At 38.7% G+C, this 20,351-nt stretch overlaps 2 pseudogenes; both read right to left on the reverse strand.

Annotated features, from left to right (window-relative positions):
- Window positions 1-4,420, reverse strand: part of Arhgap20-ps2 (Rho GTPase activating protein 20, pseudogene 2) — a 77,228-nt pseudogene extending 72,808 nt beyond the window's left edge.
- The window catches only part of LOC685976 (similar to RalA binding protein 1), a 40,594-nt pseudogene that overhangs the window by 5,151 nt on the left and 15,092 nt on the right, over window positions 1-20,351 (reverse strand).

Genomic DNA, 20,351 nt, shown 5'->3' on the forward strand with positions numbered 1-20,351 from the left:
GTTACCGATCCATTCCACCAGTGCCTGCAGCCTAGGGACATCTGCTCTGATGAAGCCGCTGCCTCCTGTGCTGTCCCCCTGTCCGGATGCAGGAACCCCATTCCCACCCTGCCCAGCCTTTGCCTGTTTACTGTTTCTTGATCAGTGGTGGACTAGCCATTTTGAGCTGTTATTTCTGAAGGACATTTTTTGGTAAGTGTTATTGAAACAAGTGTTTTGTGAAACACACTTTTACCACTATTGTAACTTGTTTCACTATTACTTCACATGGTATGGTCAGAGGTGAAATCAGTAGGAACTTTTTTAACACCAAACTAAAGCCCATCTGACATATGAGGATGTTAACTTCCAACAGAAGCTCTTCACCTGTGTCTTTGTGATGAGTCTTTGAGGTTGTCAGACTTTTAAATGTTATGCCTCTTATCAAGACGTCATGTGTCCATAGCTCCAGGAAACCGACATCGTCATGTAATCTCAAGGACAGAAAGGACATATGCATCTCTAGAGGGATGTTAATGTTGGTGATGTAAAAACCTTCCTTACCTTTAAGACAGATGCTGTTATAAGCATGTATTCTTCATTCCAGTCACTGTTGTTCACTGTCAAGCCTACACCTCAGGGACCAGTGTGATTCTTTAGGTAGAATTTCAAATATGTGATCTGATTTTGGCCCTTTCTCTGCAATTATGGATAACATATCCTGTGTGGGATAAGGATAAGCTTGTATTAATAGAGAGCCACATCTGAAGCACAAATATGTCTTTTATTGTGATCCTGAGCAAGGACAGTTTTGGGTGCACAGCAATAACTAAGAGGAATAAAGAGGTCATTGAACTTTTTTCTGTTTTAGCTTCCAAATACATTTTCTTCCCTAATCCATTTTTCCCCAATTTGTAACATCACAGTTTTGTTTGGACTCCTGTTCCCCAAAGCATTTTGGTGAATGGTCCTTTATTACTTTCTGTTTCCTTCTATGAATATCTTTCTCAAGCATGGCATTCTAAGTAAATTGGGATATTTCCCTTCTAGAGATCAAATCAGTATTTTACTTCCTGTCTCTCCTGGCCTTTATTATGTATCCTAAGTTTTTTATTTTTATAAATATTATTTCCCTACTTCTAAGACTTTAATTTCCTTTTCTCTGACTTCTTTTTTTTTTCTTTTTTCCGGAGCTGGGAACCGAACCCAGGGCCTTGCACTTGCTAGGCAAGCCCTCTACCACTGAGCTAAATCCCCAACCCTTTCTGTGACTTCTTATTTTTAACTATGTCTAAAGATGCTGTCACATTTAACAACCCAAGTATTTGTCAATTATTCTTCCATAATTTTATTCTGTAAAAAATGACTACCATACACAGATTTATTCCACATTTTCTCTATTTTCAATCGATTACATGATTAAAAACATGGTTACCAGAAAACTCTGCTCTTAAATACCTAAGAAATGGGCAGGAATGCTCGTGTCTGATGAGATAAATTGGTTCACACAAAGCATAAATTCCTAGCTCAGCTATAGTGCTAAAATAGATGTGGACAGTAAATATATATTTCCAAAGAAGTTAGTTTCCAAAGAATATATATTTCCAAAGTAGTTTAAAATAGATTAAGCCATATTAGACAGCATTTAAATCTAGTCCACTATAATGAAAGATGTTACTTTATAGCAAAAAAATAATGTGTACATCTAATTCATTGATAAAGTAAAGTAAAAGTCTATAGATATTAATTATAAAAGATTGAGTAATCTCAGTGGCAATGCTATTAAGGGATCGACTCCAGAATAATATGGAAGCTGGAGGACTTTACAGTCGGGTTATCAGCTTTGTACATCCCTAGACCCATTTCCTCCAAGAAGCTGGTGGGTTAGGAGCTTTGATACAATCAGAGTAAAGCGTGGGAATACTATTTCTTTTTATTTTGTATTTTTGATTTCTTTCAATTACATGACTCAAACTTCAGTGCAAATTATTTCTATTTTACAATGATCTTACCTTCATATATAGGTTATCTAAACATTAATCTGTTTGATTAAATAATTCCTTCAAACGAAGGTGCTGTAGAAACCCAAAATGATACTCACAAGTTTTGGAGTAGGCAACTTTTTGTCTTCTAAAAGACCCTAAAGAGATTTGCCAAACAAACATTTCTGTTTTGCTTGTCGTGGATAAATAGATGTTATTCTTGGGTTAGTATATACATTGCCTTTCTGTTTTTGTGAATCTAAGAAAGAAGGGAAATCATTACTGTAACTGAACTCATTTAGTCCTCATTTAGCCCTAGGATACATGCCCTTTTCCTTTTACAACTGCATGCCTTATGCAATATCACAAACACACAGAAAATAACTAATTAATATTATAACACTTATAATGATCTTGCTTCATAAGGCACTCGATACATAGTTCTAAATGGCCCATTCTTCATGTATAAAGAGTAAGTTATTGTGTTTGCCTTGAAAGCTATGCTTATAGGTACTAGAATCAAACAGTCATATAGTACCAATCTTTTCATCCTATTGTTTGACTTTCAGACTGCCATGGACAACAGAAAAGTACCAGCAGTATCTGTACTTCACAACACAATTTGCCTAACTGCACTTTTGTTATATTCCTTGGCTTTCTCCACTGATCTGTGAGCTCAAATCTGAGATCGTAGTGTCTATGTCAACCATATGGGTTTATTATGCTATATTTACAGATTTTTGTAAGAGACTAGGATGGTGGCACATGCCTTTATTTCTAGATCTCAGGAAGCAGAGCCAAGAGGATCTCTGTAAATTTGATTTCAGTTTGGTTCACTGATCATGACAGCCAGAGCTGTTACATAGAGAAGATCCAATTTGCTATTGAGTTGCTATTTTCTTTCTTATATAAATCTATGAGATTCCGTCTCACACTAGTAAGAATGGCTAAGAACAAAAACTCAGGTGACAGCAAATGCTGGTGAGGATGTGGAGAAAGAGGAACACTCCTCCATTGTTGGTGGGATTGCAGACTGGTACAACCATTCTGGAAATCAGTCTGGAGGTTCATCAGAAAATTGGACATTGAACTACCTACGGACCCAGCTATACCTCTCTTAGGCATATATCAAAAAGATGCTCGAACATACAACAAAGACACGTGCTCCACTATGTTCATAGCAGCCTTATTTATAGTAGCCAGAAGCTGGAAAGAACCCAGATGCTCTTCAACAGAGGAATGGATAGAGAAAATGTGGTACATCTACACAATGGAATATTACTCAGCTATCAAAAACAATGACTTTATGAAATTCATAGGCAAATGGAGGGAACTGGAAAATAACATCCTGAGTGAGGTAACCCAATCACAGAAAAACACACAAGGTATGAACACATTGATAAGTGGCTATTAGCCCAAATGCTTGAATTACACTAGATACACAGAACACATGAAACTCAAGATGGATGACCAAAATGTGAATGCTTCACTCCTTCTTTAAAAGGGGAACAAGAATACCCTTGGCAGGGAATGGAGAGGCAAAGATTAAAACAGAGACAGAAGGAACACCCATTCAGAGCCTGCCCCACATGTGGCCCATACATATACAGCCACCCAATTAGACAAGATGGATGAAGCAAAGAAGTGCAGGCCGACAGGAGCCGGATGCAGATCTCTCCTGAGAGACACAGCCAGAATACAGCAAATACAGAGGCGAATGCCAGCAGCAAACCACTGAACTGAGAATAGAACCCCCGTTGAAGGAATCAGAGAAAGAACTGGAAGAGCTTGAAGGGGCTAGAGACCCCATATGGACAACAATGCCAAGCAACCAGAGCTTCCAGGGACTAAGCCACTACCTAAAGACTATACATGGACTGACCCTGGACTCTGACCTCATAGGTAGCAATGAGTATCCTAGTAAGATCACCAGTGGAAGGGGAAGCCCTTGTTCCTGCTAAGACTGAACCCCCAGTGAACATGATTTTTGGGGGGAAGGGGGCAATGGGGTGAGGATGGGGAGAGGGACACCCATATAGAAGGGGAGTGGGAGGGGTTCGGGGGATGTTGGCCCGGAAACCGGGAAAGGGAATAACATCCGAATTGTAAATAAGAAACACTCAATTTAATAAAATAAAAAAGAAATGTAAATAAGAAATACTCAAGTTAATAAAGATGGACAAAATGTTAAGAATCAATATATCATTGTAAGTATCATTTCTTTACATATTCTTAATTTCTTAATCTCATTTCTGTGTTTAACCTCTAGCATAAACTCAGGACCAGTGGAAAGAGGTACTAAAATTTGGAAGCAAATTCTAACAATAGGATAATATGTATAATGCACAGGTGAAATTTTCTCTCACATGGTAAATTCTTCATTACTGTTTGTTATAAATCATATTTTCAGTGCTCAATGATTTAACTTTAAGTTCTGGGAGTAGAACAACCTATAAGGCCCTTATAGGGAAGAGGAGCAGCTGGACTTTTCGGCAGTGTATTATAGCCAGTAGTGCATGTCCTCCCAATGGGGCAGCTGCTGAGTCCATGTTCGGTTTCTTTAATGTTTCCAATATTTGTTGCATTATTCTGGGAACATGAGGACTTTCCTCCAGAAGGATGGTATAGTGATGTTCCATGCCGCACTGCAGCCAAGGCCTCTCCAAAAACTTTTGGAGAATTTTTGATCATAAATTCTACTAGAGAAATCTATGAAAAAACAGGGCAAACACAGAGGGTCTCTGTCTTTTGCATGGTTGCAAAATCACATTTTACTTCTTAGTCTTGGAGGCTAAAAATATGCCATTCAAAATTCTGAGAAAAATTTAGCTGTTCTAAATAGGGGCAGGCTTTTGTCAGAAATTTAAAAGATTGTGAGATCAGATGTTCAAGTGTGATCATCACAGTGCAATGTTACATAAGAGAATGATTTCCAGTTTTTACATTGTGATGGTCAGTATGTGATACATACTGTACACTGAAATAGCTTTGGTTACATTTTATAATATATGTGTGAGCATGATTTTAAGGATGCTTATAGAAAGGCAGAGCTAAGGAGGGAAGATGGCCTCTGAATGTGGGTATCATCCTATTGAAAATTCACATGGGCTGTCTAAAAAGTAAGAGACAGGCAAACCCATCTGAGCAGTGAAATTCATGTGTCTCAGTGCAGTGCAATGGTAACAGCTGTATCAATATATCACTGTAGGTGCCATTTCTTCACATATTTAGTTACTTACTTAATCTTAATACAGTGATGACTCAGTGCAGATGCAATGGTAACATCTTGATTTTATGATTCGTTATATTGGGAGGTATTTGAAATAAGATCTACCGGTTGGAAATGGGATAATTATGTATCTTCAATGGCCAGTACTTTGGAACCCTGTCTTCTCCTGATCTTTGATTCTTCTACACAATATGAGGAATATTATTGTTTCTCAGTTGAGTTATTTTACAGTATGTTCCTTACAGGTCCAAGGACAATTGGTCAATTAATAATGGATCAGAAACTCAAATACTTAGAGTCAAAATAACCATTTGATCACTGTACTCCATAAGGTTTGTTAGTTTATTATAGTACTTGAAAGATGGCTAACATAGAAAAGTATACACAATAATTTCTCTAAACCAATCATAACCAGCATCCTGAGGCCAATGGTATTTTACTCACATTAATAGGAATTCTTAAGGAGCATATCTGATTAAAAAAAATCCAAATTGCATTGCCATCTTTTGTTGGGGAAACCACCTTGAAAACAAGTAGAATTTCACACATTCTACACTGAATATGTCAGAATTAAGTCTTGATTGCTGAACCCAGTACCTAGGATTTTTTTTGTATCATTTCACAGCATTTGTTCTCTATGGGTTAGTGTAAGGATATTCTAAATGACAAAGACAAAAGACTGAGTCACGGAGCTCAAATACCCATTTATATTTCACTTAGAATGCACCAATGATTCCTTCCCTCCAGAAGAACACCTTTCAAAGCTGTACTTACTTTACAAAATGAAACAAAACAAAAACCAAAACAATCATCATCATCAACAACAACAAAATAACCAAGATTCTCAGGGTAATCCCGTTTTCCTGTCTCATTGTAAAGGCTTATCAATTCTAGGCATAAAGTTCTTATCTAATTACCCTTTTGTCAATATCATTTGTCACTCCATTATTGCAGGAGCTGGGCACAAATAAGAGACATGGGGCTAACCCAACAGATAGGTTGTAAGAAGACATTTCATTAACAGAACAGTTACTTTTAATTTCATATAATGTACAAAAAACTTGCCTCAGAAGAGGTGCATTTTCAGGTGGCATTTTATCTAAAAGACTGAACACAGAGACAGTTATTTTAAAACAAGTATACTCAATTTGTAAATATAAAGGAAGGGAACAGAGTAATCGTATCGTATGCAGGATGCACTGTAAATAAAATGAAAGAGTTTGTACTCAAATCATTGCTTGAAATATTTACCCAATTCAGAAAAAAAGACAAATCTAATTGGAATATGAAAGTAAGATTATAAGCCTGGGCTACTGTATTTCCCACTGTAACTCATACTCTTTTAAAAGTGTCTTCCATGTTTGTGAACAATTGAAAGCTTTTGCTGTCTGTCAGTGTTCTTAGTAAATGTTTCTGTGATATATAATTTCTAATGTGTGTAAGCAAATGTTACTTCTATTTTGTTGAGGTTGTTCACAGTTTCCAATGATTACCTCTGCACTGCAGCTAATTTCTCTTCATATTGACCTTTTCGGGTACAGCAATCCACTCATCATATAGTTTTGAAGCCATTAGACTTCCCTTGAGGTTTTGGAGGAAGTCCTTATGAAGAGAGGAAAAATATTTTGTGGAAAAAATTAAACATGGAAATTATTCAAAGTACATTCACCTGTAAATTTCAGTTTAGTTCCAACTTTCTTCACAGTTCCACAAATTTCCCCTAGTTAGAACATTCCATGATATGTGGGCTCAGTAAGTTTCATCTATTTAAGCTAGAGACCAAAGAGTAAATTTTCAGATTTACTTGGACTATAGAAAAATCTTTCCTTAGCTCAGCATGCCTCTAGCAGACAGCTGAGCAAAATAGCACATATAAGTGATTAATACTATAGTTCGAATACTATTTTTAAATGATAGAAACATACAATTATGATACCCACAATAAAGACAACCATAGGAAGTTATTATCGGATTTCTCAGGAGCAGAAAGCCACGTCTAGTACTGGAAGCATGGAAGCACATGTGATCATAGTTCTTAGAGAATGCCCTGCCCCTATTTCACTAAACAAGTGTAACTCCGAACTCTATTATAAATATTTAACTTAATATTCACAGATAATATACCCTTACCCATCAAAAAAGTTCTCTTTGAAATGGATGGAGACCATTACTGAAAACCACAGCTAGTCAAGATACAAAGAACAAACTATCCTGTGACTCTGAGAGCCAGTTTATATATATACATAATAACTCCTGAACTGTTGTCTCTGAGCATAGGTTGAGACAGACAGAAAAATTGTACACCAGAGGATAGGGACATTTGCTTTGAGATTTGGTCTCCTAGAAATGAGGGGAGGGTTCATTTTTGATAGTTCAACAATCACATTGCTTAAACAATTTCTGAACAAAACATCATCTACGTTATTAACACTAACAGAGGAGACTTTGAGCATATAAGATTTCTCTCATACGGGGCTGAGGATTTAGCTCAGTGGTAGAGGGCTTACCTAGGAAGTGCAAGGCCCTGGGTTCGGTCCCCAGCTCCGAAAAAAAAGAACCAAAAAAAAAAGTTTCAAAAAAAAAGATTTCTCTCATACATATCTACTGTCACTCAAGGGAATGCAAAAAGAAGACAACTACTCTCATAGACTCAGAGGAATCCTGAGGTGGATGATGGAAGGACATTCCCTTCCTTAAAGATCCACGCCATTACATTAACTGATTGCTTGTTTATATCCACCTCCTCTTCCGAATCCAATTTTTCCTTTACTGTTTGGCACAAAGTTGTACTCGGAGGTTCTAAAAAGACACCCGTGGTTGTGAGCCCTTTCTTTTTTAGTAGGTACAGCATGTCCTGAGAATAAGATAGAGAAATACCTGTCAGGCTTCACACACCACAGACTACTATTTGTTCCTTAAGAACCAGACCAATGGTGTGCACAGGTGCAGTGCACGTGCTGGCATGGACACAGATGACCTCACGCTGGTTTTGTGCCTCAATCTTTCGTTGTACACTTCCCACCCTAATATTATCCATTAAGGATCAGGCAACATTTCTTTATATCAGATTTTCCAAAATAGTTAAGGGATTAAATCCAACTTTTCCAATAGATGGTTTCTGAATAGCCCTCTCTCATCTTCCTACTGGAAAGCCAATGATTTAGGAAACAATTCTTGCTCCACATGGTGATAGAAGTGAAGGGGTCAGGTATTTAAGAAGTAGGATTTTGTCTGAGGATAGCCAGAGAAACACCATATGAGACATACCAGAATTGCTGCAGGCAGGATGCCATCCTGACAAATGGAACTGAGTTCCCTTCCAAACAGTTTTCTTCCCTTTTTAAATGGTGGGGTGGTGCATACTTGGTCCTGTGGGGTACAGAGCCCCTGTCCAACTGCGATGTTATAGAAGTTCTTTGTTTCTTAAAAGTTTTTTCCTTCATATCTGAGCAGGAGTTGAGATCATTACATGGGATAGTATAATTTATAAAGATCTTTTACAAAACCAAATTTCAATTGCAAAATGTCCGTATTATAATGGGTTAATCATCTTGTGCTTATGTAACCTTCTTCTCATATGCCTTACACTGTTTTTAATCTTAGTGATGTCTCTAAGACATGGTCTTGCCCAGACCTGGTGAGAGAGAGACCCAACCGCCTGGTCAGGTGGGCACTCCTGAGGCTGCAGAGCGGAAGAGACCACCAACACTGCTCACCCCTGCCCACATCCCTGGCCCAAGAGGAAACTGTATAAGGCCTCTGGGCTCCCATGGGGGAGGGCCCAGGAGCGGCAGGACCCCTGCCAGAGACACCGCCGGACCCTGAAGGAAACAGACCGGATAAACAGTTCTCTGCACCCAAATCCCGTGGGAGGGAGAGCTAAACCTTCAGAGAGGCAGACAAGCCTGGGAAACCAGAAGAGACTGATCTCTGTACATACATCTCGGACGCCAGAGGAAAAAGCCAAAGACCATCTGGAACCCTGGTGCACTGAAGCTCCCAGAAGGGGCGGCACAGGTCTTCCTGGTTGCTGCCGCTGCAGAGAGCCCCTGGGCAGCACCCCACGAGCGAACTTGAGCCTCGGGACCACAGGTAAGACCAAATTTTCTGCTACAAGAAAGCTGCCTGGTGAACTCAAGACACAGGCCCACAGGAACAGCTGAAGACATATAGAGAGGAAAAACTACATGCCCGAAAGCAGAACACTCTGTCCCCATAACTGACTGAAAGAGAGGAAAACAGGTCTACAGCACTCCTGACACACAGGCTTATAGGACAGTCTAGCCACTGTCAGAAATAGCAGAACAAAGTAACACCAGAGATAATCTGATGGCGAGAGGCAAGCGCAGGAACCCAAGCAACAGAAACCAAGACTACATGGCATCATCGGAGCCCAATTCTCCCACCAAAAAAAAACATGGAATATCCAAACACACCAGAAAAGCAAGATCTAGTTTCAAAATCATATTTGATCATGATGCTGGAGGACTTCAAGACAGACATGAACACACTTAGGGAAACACAGGAAAACATTAATAAACAAGTAGAAGCCTACAGAGAGGAATCGCAAAAAACCCTGAAAGAATTCCAGGAAAACACAATCAAACAGTTGAAGGAATTAAAAATGGAAATAGAAGCAATCAAGAAAGAACACATGGAAACAACCCTGGATATAGAAAACCAAAAGAAGAGACAAGGAGCTGTAGATACAAGCTTCACCAACAGAATACAAGAGATGGAAGAGAGAATCTCAGGAGCAGAAGATTCCATAGAAATCATTGACTCAACTGTCAAAGATAATGTAAAGCGGAAAAAGCTACTGGTCCAAAACATACAGGAAATCCAGGACTCAATGAGAAGATCAAACCTAAAGGATAATAGGTATAGAAGAGAGTGAAGACTCCCAGCTCAAAGGACCAGTAAATATCTTCAACAAAATCACAGAAGAAAACTTCCCTAACCTAAAAAAAGAGATACCCATAGACATACAAGAAGCCTACAGAACTCCAAATAGATTGGACCAGAAAAGAAACACCTCCCGTCACATAATTGTCAAAACACCAAACGCACAAAATAAAGAAAGAATATTAAAAGCAGTAAGGGAAAAAGGTCAAGTAACATATAAAGGCAGACCTATCAGAATCACACCAGACTTCTCGCCAGAAACTATGAAGGCCAGAAGATCCTGGACTGATGTCATACAGACCCTAAGAGAACACAAATGCCAGCCCAGGTTACTGTATCTAGCAAAACTCTCAATTAACATTGATGGAGAAACCAAGATATTCCAGGACAAAACCAAATTTACACAATATCTTTCTACAAATCCAGCACTACAAAGGATAATAAATGGTAAAGCCCAACATAAGGAGGCAAGCTATACCCTAGAAGAAGCAAGAAACTAATCGTCTTGGCAACAAAACAAAGAGAATGAAAGCACACAAACATAACCTCACATCCAAATATGAATATAAAGGGAAACAATAATCACTATTCCTTAATATCTCTCAATATCAATGGCCTCAACTCTCCAATAAAAAGACATAGATTAACAAACTGCATAAGCAACGAGGACCCTGCATTCTGCTGCCTACAGGAAACACACCTCAGAGACAAAGACAGACACTACCTCAGAGTGAAAGGCTGCAAAACAACTTTCCAAGCAAATGGTCAGAAGAAGCAAGCTGGAGTACCCATTCTAATATCAAATAAAATCAATTTCCAACTAAAAGTCATCAAAAAAGATAAGGAAGGACACTTCATATTCATCAAAGGAAAAATCCACCAAGATGAACTCTCAATCCTAAATATCTATGCCCCAAATACAAGGGCACCTACATACGTAAAAGAAACCTTACTAAAGCTCAAAACACACATTGCACCTCACACAATAATAGTGGGAGATTTCAACACCCCACTCTCATCAATGGACAGATCAGGGAAACAGAAATTAAACAGTGATGTCGACAGACTAAGAGAAGTCATGAGCCAAATGGACTTAACGGATATTTATAGAACATTCTATCCTAAAGCAAAAGGATATACCTTCTTCTCAGCTCCTCATGGTACTTTCTCCAAAATTGACCATATAATTGGTCAAAAAACGGGCCTCAACAGGTACAGAAAGATAGAAATAATCCCATGCGTGCTATCGGACCACCACGGCCTAAAACTGGTCTTCAATAACAATAAGGGAAGAATGCCCACATATACGTGGAAACTGAACAATGCTCTACTCAATGATAACCTGGTCAAGGAAGAAATAAAGAAAGAAATTAAAAACTTTTTAGAATTTAATGAAAATGAAGATACAACATACTCAAACTTATGGGACACAATGAAAGCCTTGCTAAGAGGAAAACTCATAGCGCTGAGTGCCTGCAGAAAGAAACAGGAAAGAGCATATGTCAGCAGCTTGACAGCACACCTAAAAGCTCTAGAACAAAAAGAAGCAAATACACCCAGGAGGAGTAGAAGGCAGGAAATAATCAAACTCAGAGCTGAAATCAACCAAGTAGAAACAAAAAGGACCATAGAAAGAATCAACAGAACCAAAAGTTGGTTCTTTGAGAAAATCAACAAGATAGATAAACCCTTAGCCAGACTAACGAGAAGACACAGAGAGTGCGTCCAAATTAACAAAATCAGAAATGAAAAGGGAGACATAACTACAGATTCAGAGGAAATTCAAAAAATCATCAGATCTTACTATAAAAACCTATATTCAACAAAATTTGAAAATCTTCAGGAAATGGACAATTTCCTAGACAGATACCAGGTACCGAAGTTAAATCAGGAACAGATATACCAGTTAAACAACCCCATAACTCCTAAGGAAATAGAAGCAGTCATTAAAGGTCTCCCAACCAAAAAGAGCCCAGGTCCAGACAGGTTTAGTGCAGAATTGTACCAAACCTTCATAGAAGACCTCATACCAATATTATCCAAACTATTCCACAAAATTGAAACAGATGGAGCCCTACCGAATTCCTTCTACGAAGCCACAATTACTCTTATACCTAAACCACACAAAGACACAACAAAGAAAGAGAACTTCAGACCAATTTCCCTTATGAATATCGACGCAAAAATACTCAATAAAATTCTGGCAAACCGAATTCAAGAGCACATCAAAACAATCATCCACATGATCAAGTAGGCTTCATCCCAGGCATGCAGGGATGGTTTAATATACGGAAAACCATCAACGTGATCCATTATATAAACAAACTGAAAGAACAGAACCACATGATCATTTCATTAGATGCTGAGAAAGCATTTGACAAAATTCAACACCCCTTCATGATAAAAGTCCTGGAAAGAATAGGAATTCAAGGCCCATACCTAAACATAGTAAAAGCCATATACAGCAAACCAGTTGCTAACATTAAACTAAATGGAGAGAAAATTGAAGCAATCCCACTAAAATCAGGGACTAGACAAGGCTGCCCACTCTCTCCCTACTTATTCAATATAGTTCTTGAAGTTCTAGCCAGAGCAATCAGACAACAAAAGGAGATCAAATGGATACAGATCGGAAAAGAAGAGGTCAAAATATCACTATTTGCAGATGACATGATAGTATATTTAAGTGATCCCAAAAGTTCCACCAGAGAACTACTAAAGCTGATAAACAACTTCAGCAAAGTGGCTGGGTATAAAATTAACTCAAATAAATCAGTTGCCTTCCTCTATACAAAAGAGAAACAAGCCGAGAAAGAAATTAGGGAAACGACACCCTTCATAATAGACCCAAATAATATAAAGTACCTCGGTGTGACTTTAACCAAGCAAGTAAAAGATCTGTACAATAAGAACTTCAAGACATTGAGGAAAGAAATTGAAGAAGACCTCAGAAGATGGAAAGATCTCCCATGCTCATGGATTGGCAGGATTAATATAGTAAAAATGGCCATTTTACCAAAAGCGATCTACAGATTCAATGCAATCCCCATCAAAATACCAATCCAATTCTTCAAAGAGTTAGACAGAACAATTTGCAAATTCATCTGGAATAACAAAAAACCCAGGATAGCTAAAGCTATCCTCAACAATAAAAGGACTTCAGGGGGAATCACTATCCCTGAACTCAAGCAGTATTACAGAGCAATAGTGATAAAAACTGCATGGTATTGGTACAGAGACAGACAGATAGACCAATGGAATAGAATTGAAGACCCAGAAATGAACCCACACACCTATGGTCACTTGATTTTTGACAAAGGAGCCAAAACCATACAATGGAAAAAAGATAGCATTTTCAGCAAATGGTGCTGGTTCAACTGGAGGGCAACATGTAGAAGAATGCAGATCGATCCATGCTTATCACCCAGTACAAAGCTTAAGTCCAAGTGGATCAAGGACCTCCACATCAAACCAGACAAACTCAAACTAATAGAAGAAAAACTAGGGAAACATCTGGAACACATGGGCACTGGAAAAAATTTCCTGAACAAAACACCAATGGCTTATGCTCTAAGATCAAGAATCGACAAATGGGATCTCATAAAACTGCAAAGCTTCTGTAAGGCAAAGGACACTGTGGTTAGGACAAAACGGCAACCAACAGATTGGGAAAAGATCTTTACCAATCCTACAACAGATAGAGGCCTTATATCCAAAATATACAAAGAACTCAAGAAGTTAGACCGCAGGGAAACAAATAACCCTATTAAAAATGGGTTTCAGAGCTAAACAAAGAATTCACAGCTGAGGAATGCCGAATGGCTGAGAAACACCTAAAGAAATGTTCAACATCTTTAGTCATAAGGGAAATGCAAATCAAAACAACCCTGAGATTTCACCTCACACCAGTGCGATTGGCTAAGATCAAAAACTCAGGTGACAGCAGATGCTGGCGAGGATGTGGAGAAAGAGGAACACTCCTCCATTGTTGGTGGGATTGCAGACTGGTAAAACCATTCTGGAAATCAGTCTGGAGGTTCCTCAGAAAATTGGACATTGAACTGCCTGAGGATCCAGCTATACCTCTCTTGGGCATATACTCAAAAGATGCCTCAACATATAAAAGAGACACGTGCTCCACTATGTTCATCGCAGCCTTATTTATAATAGCCAGAAAATGGAAAGAACCCAGATGCCCTTCAACAGAGGAATGGATACAGAAAATGTTGTACATCTACACAATGGAATATTACTCAGCTATCAAAAACAACGAGTTTATGAAATTCGTAGGCAAATGGTTGGAACTGGAAAATATCATCCTGAGTGAGCTAACCCAATCACAGAAAGACATACATGGTATGCACTCATTGACAAGTGGCTATTAGCCCAAATGCTTGAATTACCCTAGATCCCTAGAACAAACGAAACTCAAGACGGATGATCAAAATGTGAATGTTTCACTCCTTCTTTAAATGAGGAAAAAGAATACCCTTGGCAGAGAAGGGAGAGGCAAAGATTAAAACAGAGACTTAAGGAACACCCATTCAGAGCCTGCCCCACATGTGGCCCATACATGTACAGCCACCCAATTAGACAAGATGGATGAAGCAAAGAAGTGCAGACCGATAGGAGCCGGATGTAGATCGCTCCTGAGAGACACAGCCAGAATACAGCTAATACAGAGGCGAATGCCAGCAGCAAACCACTGAACTGAGAATAGGTCCCCTATTGAAGGAATCAGAGAAAGAACTGGAAGAGCTTGAAGGGGCTCGAGACCCCAAAAGTACAACAATGCCAAGCAACCAGAACTCCAGGGACTAAGCCACTACCTAAAGACTATACATGGACTGACCCTGGACTCTGACCCCATAGGTAGCAATGAATATCCTAGTAAGAGCACCAGTGGAAGGGGAAGCCCTGGGTCCTGCTAAGACTGAACCCCCAGTGAACTAGTCTATGGGGGGAGGGCGGCAATGGGGGGAGGGTTGGGAGGGGAACACCCATAAGGAAGGGGAGGGGGGAGGGGGATGTTTGCCCGGAAACCGGGAAAGGGAATAACACTCGAAATGTATATAAGAAATACTCAAGTTAAGAAAAAAAAAAAAAGACATGGTCTTGTGTTCTGTAGTGGGAATTCTCACAACATGATGATGTCTAACTCCATACTGTATCATGAAATACTAGATACATTGGTTGAACGAACTCCCTGAAGTATGTATAGGCTGTTGCTTCAATAATTACATCCATTTTCATAGCCACGCTTACTTTTATTCTCATTTAAAATTTTTCTATTTTTTCAAATGTCACAGTGAAGCTCTTTTCATCCTTATTTTTCTTGTTCAGCATTTTGAAGAACCATTGTTAAGTTTATTTCAGCAGCAGTATGTCCCCCTCATGTGAAAATATACATGAGTATACACTATAGTGTCAGTTCAGAGCTGAAATTAAGTTTCTTTTTCGCTTCTGAGTTTTCTTTTAGAATATTGGACTATAATACAATTTTAAACATGTTACTTAAAACAAATAAATTAAAAGTAAACAAATGAGTCATATAACACAATATAAAATAGTCTTCTTCACTGAAAAACATATTGCCTGCCTGGCTATCTAATGCAAAATTATGAGGGCTGAAATCACAAGTAATATTAGATAGATGGACAAAGATGTTTGAGTGTGTGTGTGTGTGTGTGTGTGTGTGTGTGTGTGTGTGTGTATGTGTTTTTTTTTATATATATGTATACCAAAACACCTATCAAAATTTTTGATTCGGAATTGTTTCTCTTTAAAGAAAATGGAGGGACAAAAACTGGAGCAGAGACTGAAGGAAAGGCCATCCAGAGATTGCCTCAACATCTGATCTATCCCATCCATAGACACCAAACCATGACAGTGTTGATGATGAAATGATATGCTTGCAGACAGGAACCTCACAGGGTTGTCCTCTGAGAGGGTCTACCAGCTTCTGACTGAGACAGATGCAGATACTCTCAGCCAACCACATGACTGAGTCCTGGGACCCCAATGAAAAAGTTAGGGGAAGAAATGAAGGAGGAGAGAGGGATAGCAACCCCATAGGAAGAACAATAATATTAATTAACTTGACCCCTCAGAGCTCTCAGGGTCTTAGCCAACAACCCAAGAGCATACATTGCCAGTCTACAGTCCCTGCTACATATGTAAAGAAATGGCTGTCTTGTCTAGCCTCAGTGGGAGCGGATGTTCTTGTTCCTGTGGAGGCTTGATGCCCCAAAGAAGCAGGATGCTAGAGGGGTAGGGTGGGAGTAGGTAGGTTGGTGGGGGAGCACCCTCTTACAGGCAAAGGGGAAGAGGGATGTGGTGGGGCATTCTTGGTAGGGGGACCAGGAATGGGACATTTCAAATGTAAATAAAAGTAATAAAAATAAAAAAAGCAAAGTTTAAAAGAAATCAGGGGTATAAGTGTGAGGTTTTCAAGAAAGGAGAATAAGGAGAAATAATAATAGTATTCTATCATTTGAAAAAATAATTAAAAAGCCCCAGTCTCTCACTATTAGGGCCATTTCGAATCTAGATATAGGTCTAAAAGATATTTGTTGTATGGTTTGAAATGAGATTAGAGACTGGGCTACAAGCCTAAGGTGATTTCTAGTCAAGCCTGCAACAGATTATCTGCAATACCATAAATCTTGTTTTTCTATGTACATTTCATTGCAATAGATTGTCAAAATATAGTTCATGAGTAATTTTGTGGTATAATCACAAAACCACTTAATGGGAACATATCATGATCCATGTCTTAGACCTGCTTTAATGGGACAAAAATGTGTGTACACAGTGTTTTGACATACCAGTTTATGGCAAATATCTGCCTGGGAAAAATGAAATGTTCTCCCTATAACCAAGATTAGTCTTTACATCGGAATTTAGAGTTCTCTTAATATGGACCTGAAACATACTGCTTTAGTGTGGTTTTTTTTTTTGTTTGTTTGTTTTTACAGTGCCCCATTCCTAAGGAAGAAAATGATAGTATGCTACGATATTTTATGACAAATTAAAATGGGAACTAAGAAAAGCCACCTGAAGGAAGATGGCAGACTCACTCTTTTGCTGCTGGCTTCTTGCTGAGTTTCTGGGCTTCAAGATGAATTTCCCATGTACATCAGCGTTTAGGTATTTCATGATTACCCCAGGTAGGGAAGGAAAAGCTGTAAAATTTCTTAAGTCCCGTGAACTGAAGTTCTTTTGAATATTTATCATTCTAAAGTCATGCGGATACTCATGCCTTATGAGAAAAAAAAACATGAATTGTAACTACTGTAACTGAATATAGGCAACACTTCTGATACAATTTAGAATGCTTTGCTGCATTTCTTCTCCTTGTCCTCCCCCTCCCACTCCACCTCTTTCTCCTCCTCCTCCTCCTCCTCCTCCACCTCCCCCTTCCCTCCCCCTGCCCCTCCCCTCCTCCTCCTTCTCCTTTTTCAGGATAATGTAGACTGTACATACTAGAACATTAGAACCCTTACAGGGATACTATAATAAATTAAGCTGAAAACTCTGAAAATAATGAGGAGAAAATTTTCAGTGTATCACTTTGTTTAGACCTAAGAATGCACTGTGTAGGGGGACTTTTGCTGTATTCTTCTCTAACCCTTTTAAGACAGGCCTGTTGGAGTATTAATACCTATAATATTTTTACATCATAAGAATCCTACTTCACCAGGGTTGGGGATTTAGCTCAGTGGTAGAGTGCTTGCCTAGCAAGCACAAGGCCCTGGGTTCGGTCCCCAGCTCCAAAAAAAAAAAAAAAAAAAAAAAGAAAAGAAAAGAAAAGAAAAAAAAAAGAATCCTACTTCACTCCTCTAGCTTCATATTAAGCAATTTAAATATTTCACACTGCATACATAAAATAAAATGTGAGCACTATTTGTCTTCACAAGGATAATTGTGATATCCTATACTAGCAACTTAAAAGCACAATGAAAAACCCAGATCAAAAATAAGAAAATACACTAAAGAGAAGCAGACAACAGGAAATAATATTAAGTCTGAAATCAATTAGAAACAGAATCCATAAAACCAAGATCCTGTTCTTTGAGAAAATCAACAAGACACATAAACCTAAACTAACTAAAAGTCTCAGAAATAGTATGCAAATTAACAAAATCAGAAATGAAAAGAGAGACATAATGGAAATTGAAGAAATTAAAAAAAATCATCAGGTTTTACTACAAAAGACTAACTTGACAAAGCTTTGAAAATCTATATGAAATGAATGATTTTCTAGACAGATACCACATACCAGAGTTAAATCAAGATCAGATAAACTAATCAATCCCATAACCCCTAAGGAACTAGAAGAATTCATTAAAAACAACCAACAACAATAACAGTAACAAAAAGACTAGGGCATGATGCATAATTCAGTGCCTAATTCTACCAGACTTTCAAATAAGAGCTAATAGTAAAACTCCTTAAACTGTTCTCAAAAGAGAAACAGAACTACAGAACTTGCTGGTGAGATTGTAGAGAAACGGGAATGCTCCTCCACTGCTGGTGGGATGGCAAACTACCACCACTCTGGAAATCAATCTGGCTGTTCCTCAGCAAACAGGAAATAGTTGTACCTGAAGACGCTGATATATTGGTCCTGGGCATATAGCCAAAAGATGCTCCACAGTACCACAAAGACGCAAGCTCCACTATGTTAATAGCAGCCTTATTTGTTATAAGCAACCCTGATGTTCTTCAACCAAAGAATGGATACAGAAAATATGGTTTATTTGCACAACGGAATACTATTCAGCTACTAAAAACAAAGGACATCGTGAAATTTGCAGGCAATTGCATGGATCTAGAAAATATTCTGAGTGAGCTAACCCAGACTCCAAAGGACATGAATAGTATATATTCATTAATCAGTGACACTACACAAAATATACAGAATATCCATGACACTAAAAGTTAAACCATAAGGAAAGCCTAAGTAAGGATGCTTCAATCCCACTTAGCAAAGGGAAATAAATAACCATGGGAGGCAGAGGGAAGGAGAGATATGTGTGAGAGTGGAATGGGAAGAGAACAGTTCAGGATCAGGTATGGGAGAAACATGAGAGAGGACAAGGGACCCAAGAGAATGAATGGAAATATACAACTCTCGGGGTTGGTGGGAACCTCTAGAATATCCCAGAGTCATGGGATAGGGGTGCTCCCAAGAGTCAAGGTAGGAGTGAACATGATTGTTGGGGGGAGGGCGGCAATGGGGGGAGAGTGGGGAGGGGAACACCCATGAAGAAGGGGAGGGGAAGGGACTAGGGGGATGTTTGCCTGGAAACCGGGAAAGGGAATAACATTCGAAATGTAAATAAGAAAAATTAATCAAGTTAATAAAAAAAATTTAAAAAAAACACCAAAAAAAAAAAAAGAGTCCAGGTAGGAAATCTTGCCCAAACACAAAATCACACAGATGTAAAATTTGAAGAGACCACCTTTTTAAATCAGACAGGACACCTGTAGATGGATAGGGACACTAACACACCTACAAAACTTTCAACCTCAAATTGCTCCTGTCTAAAAGAAATGCAGGACAAAAATGGAATAGAGTCTGAAGCAGTGACCAGTCAGTGACAGGTTCAACTTGGGATCCATCCCATTATTAGGTACCAATCCAAAATATTATTACTGATGCCATGTTGTACTTGCAGCCAGTAGCCTAGCATGGCTGTCCTCTGAGAGGCCCTGCAAGCAGCTGACTAAAACAGATATAGATAGTACCTCTAACCATTGGACCGAGGTCAACAAGCCTTATGGAAAAGTTGGGAGAATTGAAAGAACTGGAAGGATAGGAAACATCATAGAAAGACCAGTAATATCAACCTGGACCCCTGGGAGCTATCAGAGACTGAGTCACTAACTAAAGAGCATACATGGGCTGTTCAGAGGCCACAGGCACCTATGTACAAGAATGTTTTCTTATCTGGCGTTAGTGGGAGAGCGTGCCCTTAAATCTGCAGAGACTTATGCCACTGGTATGAAGGTCAACTTTATGGGTTAGAGCTTCAAATTTTCAGTAGCTTTTAGAAGATCAGCTTTGCAAGAATACTTGATGATCTCAAATTTTATTTCTTATTCAAACTTTTCTGATAATTTTATTACTATTATTTATTTGGTAATAATCCAGTGAGAAATAAAAGAAGGCAACAAACAGTATAGCTGTAATTAAGTCAGATTGTCTCCAGAAATCAGAATATGATTTCATATTCAGTTGCAGAATTATT

The sequence above is a fragment of the Rattus norvegicus genome, chromosome 3, assembly GCF_036323735.1.
Source record: "Rattus norvegicus strain BN/NHsdMcwi chromosome 3, GRCr8, whole genome shotgun sequence".
Classification (NCBI taxonomy): Eukaryota; Metazoa; Chordata; class Mammalia; order Rodentia; family Muridae; genus Rattus; species Rattus norvegicus.